The 13,091-nt window shown below is 42.7% G+C and overlaps 1 non-coding gene across 1 annotated transcript; it reads left to right on the top strand.

Annotated features, from left to right (window-relative positions):
* The first annotated feature begins 6,869 nt into the window (after positions 1–6,869).
* Positions 6,870–6,977, top strand: LOC125582797. Its single transcript, XR_007320249.1, has one exon. It is a non-coding gene; the product is annotated as a small nucleolar RNA R71 (small nucleolar RNA).
* Positions 6,978–13,091: the final 6,114 nt, after the last annotated feature.

The raw sequence follows: 13,091 nt of genomic DNA, 5'->3' as shown, positions 1-13,091 counted from the left end.
CTCACTAGTCTCCTAGATCAGTGGTTAGCTCTCTCCAGCAGTCCTAGCATGACAGATTAGATTTAGGACAGGATGATCAAGGATGCTTGACACATGCAAATTCCTAGGTTCATGTTCTAGTTAGCAAGGCTAAAACAAGCATTAAGAACAATCAATCAACGAATATCACAGCTCAGCAAATCTATAGTTGGGGCTAATCCCTCTAACCTATTTAAACCCTGAATCTAACAAGTAAACTACTCAGACATAGCTAAGCAATTCATGACACAAAATATAGATAAAAACTGCATAGAATAGAATAGATGAATAAATGGAGTTCCAATCACAAATCTCTCTATGATTTTCTCTCCTAAAACTCACTCTCTCTCTTGCTGAATGTAAGAATACAATGGCCGCTCAAAAAAACTCTTTGCCTCCTAACACTTAGGCAAGTATATAACTATTAGGTTAAAAACTCGTCAGGGGTAATCTTGTAATTTGGTGAAGCCTTGGGTTTAAAGTCGGCTGGAACCAAGTCGCGCATCTCGCGTCTTGACATCGATTGATGGTACATGATGTACATCGATCGATCATAATTTTCAATCGTCGAGGCTTCTCTTCTGTATCGATCGACGACACTAGATGTGCATCGAATGATTGCTTCTTCTTCGTATCGACCTCTAAAGGTCAGCTGGGATGAAATCTCTTTTAAGCTCCTAAATGCTCCATAATCATCACTTTATTCCAAGATACTGCTGAACCTGAAAACATACGTAATAGGATAGAATATATAATATATAGATAGTAAAACACTTACATACCATGGATGAAAATGGGTCAAATCCATGGTATATCAACTCCCCCAGACTTACCCTTTTGCTTGTCCTCAAGCAAAACAAACAGGCAATCTCTCTGAAAGAGGTTTGAAAACAGCAAGGACTCACAGATTTAAAACATAGAAGTCATCACCTCTACAATTTCGCAAACCACATCTAAAAAGTCCTAATAAAAAAAGCACATTATGCAATATCCTAGCTTAGCAACCAAATTCAACTAGTCTACAACTCAGCAAATCCTGTCTGACATTCCCTCTACTAACCTCATTTCTTAGCATAAATATAAAAGTGTATGCTTTACCTTGGGAGTGTCGATCACAGGATGCAAGGATTTTCAGACAAGTATCTGGAACTGCAGGTAAAAGTTAGTTCCTAATTTCTCTCTCGAGTCAAAGTCTGCTTCCATTTCAGGATCAGTGACCAAGATTGGACAGGCTTCCATGAATCAAGACTTAATGATGGTTGCCACCAAGCCCTGTTCACTTCTGTGTGACCTATATCCAATAATTCTTTGTGAAGCGAGCCTTGAAGATTGCCGCCTCCAAGTCCCGTTCGAATTCTTTTATTGGAATCTTTATGAATCAAGCCTTAATGGTTTTAGCCACCAAGTCCTGTTCAGACTCCTCCTAACTAGATCCTAAGTCCTAATTAAGTAATAAATTTCAGATTTTTTTTTTTTTTTTAGATAACATCACTAACTACTCTAGGGTCGAAAATGGAGAGAGGAAATGTGATAAATGAATCTACACAAGACGTTACCTTCCAGACTTGTCTGAAGAATCTGATCCCATGTATACCAAGCCCCAAGACAAGCGATTATGTCAGGTTTAGTGTTGGAGGTCAGCTTTGGTTCCTTCAAACAATCAAGGGAAGTGTGTATAGTTGACAGGTCGATCCACTTTAGCATCCTTAGTACTATCTGCAATCAGTAAATCTAGAATGGTGCTAAAGATTGGATGGACATTCAAGTATAAATCAATAATAAGATCATAGTCCCTTTCACATAACTATGCATAACTTTATTAAAATCCTTTTATAAGAATCAGAATAAATAATATCAGTAAACCTCCCCCCAAACTTAAATTACACTGTCCCAGTGTAACACAGTCAGAGTTATGGTGGAAATAAATCATAAGTACTCAATGTAACAAGTTAGGAAGATAAACCTAACCGGAGTGGGAATCGATCGATGTGCATCGGTATGCATCGATCGTCGTATGTGATTGTAGGTCGATCGATATCGACATTTCGTCCACGGTCGATATGTTGGTAATCATCCTACTTGGGTCTTATAATAAATCTGAAAGAATGAAAACAAAATTAAATACTAGTAACTAAGAAAACCAATTAAAATTACCTAATAATGGGTTGCCTCCCACTCAGCGCTTTGTTATAGTCATTTAGCTTGACTGTGGAGGTATGTGGCTAATTGGTGGAAAGACAGCTACTTGTTGGGAAACAAGCATCCATCTCATCTCTACACATTCTGGACCAAGCTGCAATGAAACTTCTTGTGGCCTCATCATTTCTGGTCCATCTCTCATCCATCTTCTATATTGCATTTGAGATGTTCTGTAGCCTTTCTAGGATGTTTTCAAAGCTGAACTGATGCCATCCTATCTTGTCGTAGGCGTATGCTGATAGGTCGTTCAGTTCCTCATGCATTGACTCCATTTTGTTTGTATCAGCTGCTCGTCGTCTGGTGTAGACTTGGTATCGATTGATGCGACCAAGTTTTTATCGGTCGATGCTGGTGCCTTACTGTCGATCGATTTGGAGCGTTTTCTGGTGATCGATGCTGATATCTGGTGTTGAGATGCGAGTTGCCTCTGAATGGATTTGACTTCCTTCTGTAACCACTCTGCTTGGCTATCCAGTCCACCGAGTCTGACGTCGAATGGAAAGTAGATGTCATCACACCGCTTCTCAAGTCGTTCCTCCATGGTGTCTAGAGCTGTGTAAAGCTTTGATGTGATCTGATCAATTTCTGCTGTTGTATAGGGAAGATGTTCTGTAGGTTTCTTGCCGTCGAGCGATGCCCTACGGAACCTATCGATCGATGTTGAACCTTCTTCCTGAAAATCATGTTGATCATTAAGCTTGGCAATGTCCCTCTGGACATTCATCATCTGTGTAGACAAGGTGTCCAAGTATCGCATGATAGGTGAGGTGAAACGGTCGTGCATATCCTCGTAGGTTTGTAACCTATCTTCCATGGCTGCGAACTTGCTGTCGATCGATGTGATGGTGCATATATCGATCGATGTGGCTGGTTGTGGATCCTTCTTGCGAATGGTGTCCAAATATTGTGTTGTAGCAGATCAATTCTCGTGCTTAACCAGTCCACGTTTTTTTGAGAGAGTTGTATACGTCGTTAATCCCTGTGTTGATGTATGCGATCTCCCATTCATCCTTCTTCTCTGCCAAACTTTCCGGTTCTGCAGGAATCTGGGATGTCTATGGCTTGACGTCGATCGATGTTGCTTTGTTGGCGTCGATCGATGGTGATGTCGTAGCTTCTTTCTTTAAGGTTGTGCTGCATACTCTCAATCTTTGTCCTCATCTCTGCCATACTTCTGAAAAACTCATTGTAACCTCTGTCCAAAGGCTGATAAGTGTCATCTACCAATGTCTTGAGTTCATCTCCTAGCTTTTCCTGAGCTCCACAAATACCAGTCACCATCTCATTAATCTCATCCTTGGTATAGATCTCTGGTGCCAGTTTTGTAGGTGTGAAAGAAGCGGCATGTTCTGGAAGACATAAGTGACTCTCTTCAAATAGGGATGCTCTCTCCAAAAATTTTCTGATGTTGTCCTTGGTAACAGGGATCATCTCACCAGCTCTGCTATTTGCATATCCAGACTCATCTCTGTAGACACCATATTCTTCCTTCTGTTCCCATCTGAACTTTCTGGCTCCATAGATGTCATAAGCGCGATGTCCAAATTCGTAACGTCTATCGATCGATGGTGAAGGTGCCTTGCCGAGCGACATTGGTGTTACCCTGTCGAACGATGTAGGAGCAACCTTGTCGATCGATGCTTGGCCAACTGGTCGGCACGATTGGTGTGAACCGATTTCTGTTGTGTCGGCCCTTGGATATTCGTCTTGAACAACTGGAATGTTGTCTGGAATGCTACATTGCTGCATAAACAAGTTGTCTGGTCCATTGGCCACCTGGAGAATGTCTGCTATGTCCTCTCTGGATACTTGTAGAATCCTTCCATCCATGCTCTTGCATGGCCATCTGGGTCCCTGAAAATACCAAATTCATCAGGAGTTAGAAAACCGTAATCAATACTTATATTCTTCTTAGTAAATAAAGAAAGTTTAAGTTTAGAATGTGAATCGATTGATGGTTATACTGGAGTATCGATCGATGGTAGACGTTTGTCTGCTGAATTAGGGTTTTTGGATCGAATGCTCTTCCTTAATGTTCCTTTTGATTGGTTAGTGAGAGCATTCATCTTTTCTGCTTCAGTGTCGTGATAAGTTATCTGGGGTGCAAAACTCCTTATATAGGTGTTGGTAAACCTACTTGGGATTGGAATATTCCCTTTCTTCTTTTTTAAGGCGGCAGCTTTAATATCGATCGATGTACCAGGTGTGGTATCGATCGATGCATAAGATCGTTTTGCTGGATGAGGGTGGGTATCGACCGATGCTGAGTAGATTCTGCCGATCGATGGTGGAGACGTGTTGTTGAAGGAATGGCTTGAATATCTATCATCCTGCATAGCAATCTCTATAGCTCTTTTCTTCCAGTAATCCTCATCATACTCCTCAGTAGGATCCTCATTGGATGAAGGAATTACAGTCTCTACAGCAAAACTTTCATGGAATCCACTGTCTGCCCAACTGCCTATGGAATAGTCACCACGTCCTCTTTTGTTGGGTTGTTGAAAGGCAACGTTTGGATACCACTGATCTGGTAACGTGAAGTGGTCAACCGGATATTTCCCGTCGAGCGACATGGGATAGTGTTCATCGGTCGTCGGTGACTCAGTGGAATCGATCGATGACTCAGTGGAATCGATCGATGACGCAGTGTGAGTGTCGATCGATTCTGACTACTCTATTTCGTACTCTGCTCCACAATGGCATGCTGCAATGTAGCCAAGATCATTTCCAAGCTCCACGAGGTTGACCTGTTGTCTCACAACTCAAACTAGCTCATAGTGGACGTCTGGATCTATCAGTGTCAGACACAATCTATTGGTGTTCATGTCACATACAGCTCCTACTGTAGCCAGGAAAGCTCTTCCAAGCAGAAGTGAAGAGTTCCAAGTAAGCTTGATGTCCAGGACATGAAAATCTACTGGGACAAGGGCATTACCAATCTGTACCTCAAGGTCTCTTATGATGCCTCCTGAGCTTCTTTCTGAAAGGTCCACGAAGGTGAAAGATTCTGATGAGAGCTCTATTTTCAGACCCAGCTGGTCTGCCATAACCCTTGGTAGTATGCTGACTGATGCTCCTGTGTCAAAAAGTGCATGGGGAAATTCAATACCCTTCACCACACATGGTATTACAAACTTCCCAGGATCACTCTTCTTCTTCAATGTGATCCTTAGTTTCATCCTTTCCTTGACATGATGAAACATTCTCCTAATGTCCTCCTCGGTCTCCTTAGTCTCTCTGAAGAACATCCACAACCGGTGTGTGAAATAAACTTTATCAAAAGGTTTTTCCACTGGGATTCTGAGGACTCTCTTAGTGAAACCATCCATCTCCTTCTCATTAGCTTCCCTCTTAAGGTTCTTAGGAATCTTCTCCTTCCTTTTCCTTAACCTTCTTCTTTCAGTTGCCTCATCAACTTGCATAGGCTCTGGTGTAGTGTCTGAATGGTTGGTTGTAGGTTCTGGTGGGTTTGCTAAAGGTTTAGGTGGTGGTCTGAGTGCGTTGATTCGGTCATTATCAATAGATGGTAACCGCACTCGGTAGGTGAGAGGTGCCCGTCGATCGTTGGGAGGTGAAGGGGGTCGATCGATATCGGTCTCTCTCTGTCGGTCGACTGCTGGCTCATGCGGTCTATCGATTTTGACGTAGAAAGGGGAGGGTGGGTGAGGATGTTTTTCTTCGAATTCCTCATGAGTCATGATTCGAACTGCACAACACTCCGCAGTCGATTCAGCAAATGACGTCGATCGATGTTTAGAGTAATCTGTCGATCGATCTTCGTCATGGTCTGCCGAGCGATGTGTATCCATTGACATCGGTCGACACCAATGTGATCCGCCGAAACTCATGAACTCATGGAGCTTTCAACTTCAAAGTCTCCTTCTCCAAGCTTCTCATGCTTCACCACTTGCCAGAAATCATCATCTATGATGGCATTTACGTGGTGTTTTGATTTCTCAACTGTTGCCTCTCAAGCCAAGGCTTCTTGCCTCTTTACAGTGTCTCCAGTCTGAACCACTTGCATTTCAAGCTTCCTCACCTGAGTCCCTAAGGTCTCAATTCTTGTGTTCAGACAGTTGTAGGCGGAATCTATCTTCCCATTGAAATCTACAGTGAGTTGTTGCTGTCCTTCCAGAACTTTGTCAAGCATCGCTTAAATCTTGCTTTCCTGAGTCCATGGTGGTGGATTCTCATAGAATGAGTTTCCATAGCCTATGCTGTTGTTGCTGAAAGGTTTCTGGAACTGTGAACTCTGGTTACTCCTCTGACCATTGCCAAAGAAGTTTTTGTTTCCACCCTGGTTTCCAGACCTCTGTAATCCATTACCTCCAATGTAGTTCACATCTTCTTCTCCTTCCATGTCTACAGCTTCTTCTCCTTCAGCTGAGCAGACCTGCTTCCTAAGAAGCTCATGAACCACATCTAACTTTCCTCTAACTTCGTCCATCTGCTCCTTCCCTAGGGATGCAACAGACTTCTTCCTCTCAAAGTCAGTGTTCTTGGTGCTGCTGCTGTTTGCTAGATTTTCTATCAGTCTCACAGCCTACACCGGATTCCTGGTGTTGAAGTTTCCCTTGCTAGCTGTATCAAGAGCCATCTGATACCTGAAGGCGGTACCTCTGAAGAAAGTGCTCAGCAGTTGCACTTCGTTGAATCCGTGGTGTGGACAGTCTCGCTGGAATAACTTGAATCTGATCCACGTATCTTTGAAAGACTCTCCAGTCTCCTGCGAGAATGTAGCGATTTTGCTCCTCAAGTCTTCAGCGCGTGCCTCATCGAAGAAGTTTCGCAAGAAAGCATTCTTGATGTCGGCCCAGGATGTTAGAGATCCTGTGGGTAACTACTTAAGCCAGTGCATCTCTTCTCCAGTCAGAGAATACTTGAAGAGCTTGCACAATAGGTAGTCCTCGGGAACTCCATCCATACGAATAGCAGCGATAAGATCCTCGAACCTCTCCAGATGGTCCATTGGATGCTCGTGCGGTAACCCAGAGTAGGGTATCTGCGACACAAGTGTGTAGTACTGAGGCTTCAACTCGAAATTCTGCTTCTGAATCTCTGGAAGTCGAATAGCTGATCTGTTGGCGTAGTACTCATCTGGACGACTGTAGTCAGCCAATGCCCTTGGTCGAGCAGCCTCTTCTACAGGTTGAGCAGCTCCTGTAGCATCAGTATCAGGGATTACATTCCCCTGAGGGTCTAGTTTCTGACCTGTTGCATTACGCAGAAGACCATCCTGGTCATACAGGTTTCCATTCTCGTCTTGTCTGAGAATAACAATCGCAACCATGTTTCGCGACTGATGACCGATCGATGTACACGGTGTAGTATCAATCGATGTCGAACGATGTAGATCGGTCGACGATGAACGACGGATGTCGGTCGACGGTTGGGTGCGAGAATCAGTCGACGGTTGGGTGCGAGAATCAGTCGACGTGAAAGCTGCTACGTCGAGCGATGTGGAACGTTGGTCTTTGCGGATCGGGCGTTCCAAGTGAGCAGGATCTTCTGAGAATAGCAGGTGTTTGTCCTTGTTGCTTCTGGTACTGCTGGGCATGCACCTGAAAAGACAGGAAAATTTTTTTGTGTCAGAATGGGGGTAGAGAAAAGAATAAGAATCAATAACACTACATCTAATGGCGAACAAAGCACCCCGGCAACGGCGCCAAATTTGATACCACTAAAATTACCCTAAGGAGTGAATTACTCTCTCAAATAAGAGGTTTAGTTACAGTATTTAGGGATCGAATCCACAAGGAGCTAGAGAACCTATTAAATCTAGTCAGGTTATTAATTCTAGGTGTTTGTTGTTTTATGGTTTAAAAGTAAATAACAATCCTAATTGAGCAAGTCTATTGCTCGACTAACAAGATGATTGGGGGTGTAACTTTATTGGAAGATTTTAGATGCAGGGTTTCTATTCAGGTGTTAGAGATTATAATCCTATAGATGCCTAACAGTTGCATGCATGATATATTAGAGCTCAACCCCTTAATCACAGTGATCAGCGATGACAATGTTTCACAGGTTAACTAACTAGATCTTGGATCTCAACTATCGTCTTTCGATCACAAGAAAGTGTCGATCGATGATCCTATATGGATATCGATCGATAAACCTTTCGCGATATCGATCGATTGTCAGAAGACAATGTCGATCGATAGCTTCTAGCTAAGCCCTAGGCTCGGGTTGATAATGCTCACTAGTCTCCTACATCAGCGGTTAGCTCTCTCTCTAGCAGTCCTAGCATGACAGATTAGATTCAGGACATGATGATCAAGGATGCTTGACACATGCAAATTCCTAGGTTCATGTTCTAGTTAGCAAGGGTAAAACAAGCATTAAGAACAATCAATCAATGAATATCACAACTCAGCAAATCTATAGATGGGGCTAATCCCTCTAACCTATTTGAACCCTGAATCTAACAAGTAAACTACTCAAACATAGCTAAGCAATTCTTGACACAAAATATAGATAAAAACTGCATAGAATAGAATAGATGAATCAATGGAGTTCCAATCACAAATCTCTCTATGATTTTCTCTCCTAAAACTCTCTCTCTCTCTTGCTGAAAGTAAGAATACAATGGTCGCTCAAAAAACTCTTTGCCTCCTAACACTTAGGAAAGTATATAACTATTAGGTTAAAAACTCGTCAGGGGTAATCTTGTAATTTGGTGAAGCCTTGGGTTTAAAGTAGGCTGGAACCAAGTCGCGCATCTCGTGTCTCGACATCGATCGATGGTACATGATGTACATCGATCGATCATAATTTTCAATCGTCGAGGCTTCTCTTTTGTATCGATCGACGGCACTGGATGTGCATCGAACGATTGCTTCTTCTTCGTATCGACCTCTAATGGTCAGCTCGGATGAAATCTCTTTTACTCCATAATCATCACTTTACTCCAAGATACTGCTTGGTGTAGCCATGAGTAGAGACATTGGAGAGCTGAGTGAGTCTGACGAGGGAGAGCCAGACTTGAGCCGAGAAGAGCCAGACTTGAGCAGAGAAGAGCCAGACTTGAGAAGAGAAGAACCAGACTTGAGCAGAGAAGAACCAAATGAGCTAGCCAGCTTGTGGAGTGGACCAGTAACCAGATCAAGGCTGAGAGCACAAGAGGAGAGGCTCCAGGAGATAGCCAAAATCGTGGGTCTTGGATCAAGACAAGGTGATCAAGATAAACCAGCCTGTTGGTTTAATTTAATTACTTTGTAAGAGCTTTGGTTATTGGGCTTTCATTTAATTTAAACCAAAGACAATTAGGATTTTAAAATAAACCAATTTCAATTGGATTATGATTAGAATTAGAATTAAACCATCCTAGTTTACTTCTAGGGTTTTTTTGTCGATTTCTTTAAGAACATGGGGGAGGCAGCTTTGCTTTCGCAACTTTCAATCTAAGAATTATTCAGTCAACTTTGTTGTCTTGTCTCTAGCTTTCTCTGTTCAGCTCAAGAACATTGATCTCACTTAAAGGAAGAAATTCCTGTGAATCCCATCTTAGACAATACAAGGTGATCTTGTGTCTTTGAGTAGCAAACCATCCTTGGCGCCAACCCACAGGCTCAGGGAGACGTTCATAGTTCAAAGGAGAGCTAGTAGCCTCTTAGAACACCCTCTATCCATCCACCTTCAAGTGATCCAGAGTTTAAGCCATACCCAGGCTGCACCAAGTGGTATCAGAGCCACTTGAAGGTTAGGGTCTGCGATTTGACTACTCAGATCATTCATCCCATCAAACACTTCTCTTATCTTTCTATCTGTTGTAAGCCAGCTGAGCCAACCCTGCAAATCAAAAAAAAAAAAAAAGAAAAGAGATCTCTGATCCAAATCAAAAAAAAAAAAAGAGAAAAGCTGAAGAGTAATCCAGCTAGCTGAAGAGTAATCCAGCTAGCTGAAGAGAAATCCAGCTCAGGGTGGTAAAGTCAGCTGGTGTCTAAATCTCTTAATACTTTCTTTCTGATTCATTGGGGTTTAGTTCTAGATCTTAAGTGTAGAACTTTGTTTTTCAACTGAAGTTGTGGGAAGAGCTGAGACTTGGCGATTTGAAAATTTGAGTGAGAGAGAGATACTTTTGTTCTTGGCTTTGTGTTTTCTCTAACTATTTCAGGAACAATGAGTGAAAAGAGACAAGATGGAAAACAACCAGAGGGTTCAGGAGAACCGGCTGTCCAGCAAATCAACCTCAACCAAGTTCAATTTGAGGCTATGATGGCTGAGATAACCAGAAGAATGCAAAATACTTACAACCTTGCACAACAAGCTACTGAAAACTTACCTGGTGTTAATGCATGGTAAGAGAGGGACGCGGTTGCTGCTAGAGCTCAGAGAGCACGCATTGGACCTATAAGAGGGCCACGAGTTGAGATTGGGGGTCGTGGGGTTTATGGAGAATACTATCAGGAAGATTCAGCTAATGAAAGTGATGATGGATCTCAGGCTAGTCAGCATGGTAGACATTACAACCGCAGGCGACCAGCTACTGATAACCTAGGCCATCTCAAGCTTAGAATCCCTCCATTCCATGGGAAGAATGATCCTGATGCTTACTTAGAGTGGGAGAAGAAGATTGAACTGGTTTTCTATTGCCAGCAGCTCACTGAGGAGAGAAAAGTGAGACTAGCAGCTACTGCATTCTGTGGATATGCTATTAGCTGGTGGGATCAGATTGCTACTACCAGGAGACGCAATGGAGAGCCTCAAGTAGCTTCCTGGTTTGAGATGAAAACTGTGATGAAGAAGAGATTTGTTCCTAATCACTATGGAAGAGATCTACACCAGAAGTTGAGAAGGCTTTCTCAAGGGTCTAAGAGTGTAGAGGACTATCACCAGGAGATGGAAACACTCATGTTAAAAGCAGATTTAGAAGAAGGTGTAGAAGCTACTATGGCTAGATTCCAAGGAGGTCTTAACAGAGATATACAAGATAGGCTGGAGCTACAAGAGTGTGAGGACATGGATGAACTGCTACATAAGGCTATTTTGATTGAGCAACAGAACAAGAGGAGGAGCTCTACCTGGTCTTCATACACTCCTGCTTCAAAACCGGCCTACTCCAAGGAAGATAATACAGGGGATAAGTCCAAGGATGGTTCTTCATCAGTAGAGACCAAGAGAGATGACAAGGGTAAAGGAGTAGCCACATCTACTAAGACCAGGAACATTAAATGTTTCAAGTGTCATGGCTTTGGTCACTATGCTAATGAGTGCACCAACAAGAAGGTCATGACTATCTTAGCCAACGGGGAGGTGATATCTGAAGAGGAGGACGCCGGCCAAGAGTCAGATGAGGAAGGCGTGGAGTACCCTGTCCGTGGAGAGCTACTAGTCACCAGGAGACTTCTCAATGCTCAACCTAAAGCCAAAGAAGATGAGCAAAGGGAAAAATTGTTCCACACCAGATGCTTGGTTCAAGAAAAGGTTTGTAGCTTGATCATTGATGGAGGAAGCTGTACTAATGTAGCAAGTGATGAGTAGGTGGAAAAGTTGGGTCTTCAAGTGTTCAAGCATCCTAAGCCATATCTCTTACAATGGATCAATGATGAGGGTGGGTTAAAGATCACCACGCAAGTGAAGGTCTTGCTATCAGTGGGAAAGTACCAGGATGAGATCACTTGTGATGTAGCACCCCTTGAAGCTAGCCATATCCTTCTTGGACGTCCATGGCAGTATGATAAGAGATCAGTACATGATGGCTTTACCAACAGATACACTTTTATCCATAAGGAGAAACACGTTACCCTGGTGCCAATGACCCGTCAGGAGGTACACCAGGATCAGATGCATCTCAAACTGAAGAGAGGAGAGTCCAAGGCCGCCAGCAAGTCCTTGCTTCTTGAAGAGACCAGCCAGGTAAGTAAACTCAACCTCTTTGCTACTGCTAAAGATATCAAAACTGCTGTGATTGAACAATCAAATTTGATACTGGTGGTTTATAAAGAATTGTTGAGCTCTACTACTAACCCTGTTCCTGAGATTCCAGAGGAGATTGAGTGTCTTTTGCAGGAGTATAGAGATGTGTTCCCAGAGGACAATCCAATAGGTCTGCCGCCTATTAGGGGAATAGAGCACCAGATTGATTTTGTACCAGGAGCTACTTTACCAAACCGTCAAGCATACAGGACCAACCCTATGGAGACCAAGGAGCTTCAGAAACAAGTCAATGAGCTAATGGAAAAGGGACATATCAGGGAGAGTATGAGTCCTTGCGCTGTACCTGTCCTCTTGGTACCAAAAAAAGATGGAAGCTGGAGGATGTGTGTGGACTGTAGAGCCATCAACAACATAACAGTTAAGTACAGGCATCCTATTCCTCGCTTAGATGATATGTTAGATGAGTTACATGGTTCATGTGTCTTTTCTAAAATTGATTTAAAGTGTGGTTACCACCAGATTAGAATGAAAGAAGGAGATGAGTGGAAAACTGCTTTTAAAACTAAGCTAGGATTGTATGAATGGCTTGTGATGCCTTTTGGGCTTACTAATGCACCTAGTACTTTCATGAGATTAATGAATCATGTCTTGAGAGCTTTGATAGGACGATTTGTAGTTGTTTACTTTGATGATATCCTGATTTACAGCAAGACTATGAAAGAACATGTTAACCACTTGAAACAAGTTCTAGATGTGCTTAGAAAAGAAAATCTGTATGCTAACTATAAGAAGTGTTCTTTTGGCACAGATAACCTTGTCTTTTTAGGTTTTGTGGTGACTTCACAGGGCATACAGGTTGATGAGGAAAAAGTGAAAGCTATCAGGGAGTGGCCGACTCCTGAATCTATTGGAGAGGTCAGAAGTTTTCATGGACTTGCTGGCTTCTACAGGAGGTTTGTGAGAGATTTCAGTATGGTTGCAGCACCACTGACTGA

The sequence above is a fragment of the Brassica napus genome, chromosome C2 (genome assembly GCF_020379485.1).
Source record: "Brassica napus cultivar Da-Ae chromosome C2, Da-Ae, whole genome shotgun sequence".
Taxonomy (NCBI): Eukaryota; Viridiplantae; Streptophyta; class Magnoliopsida; order Brassicales; family Brassicaceae; genus Brassica; species Brassica napus.
The sequence above is the reverse complement of the archived record's forward strand: the minus strand, read 5'-3'. Positions and strand labels throughout refer to the sequence as shown.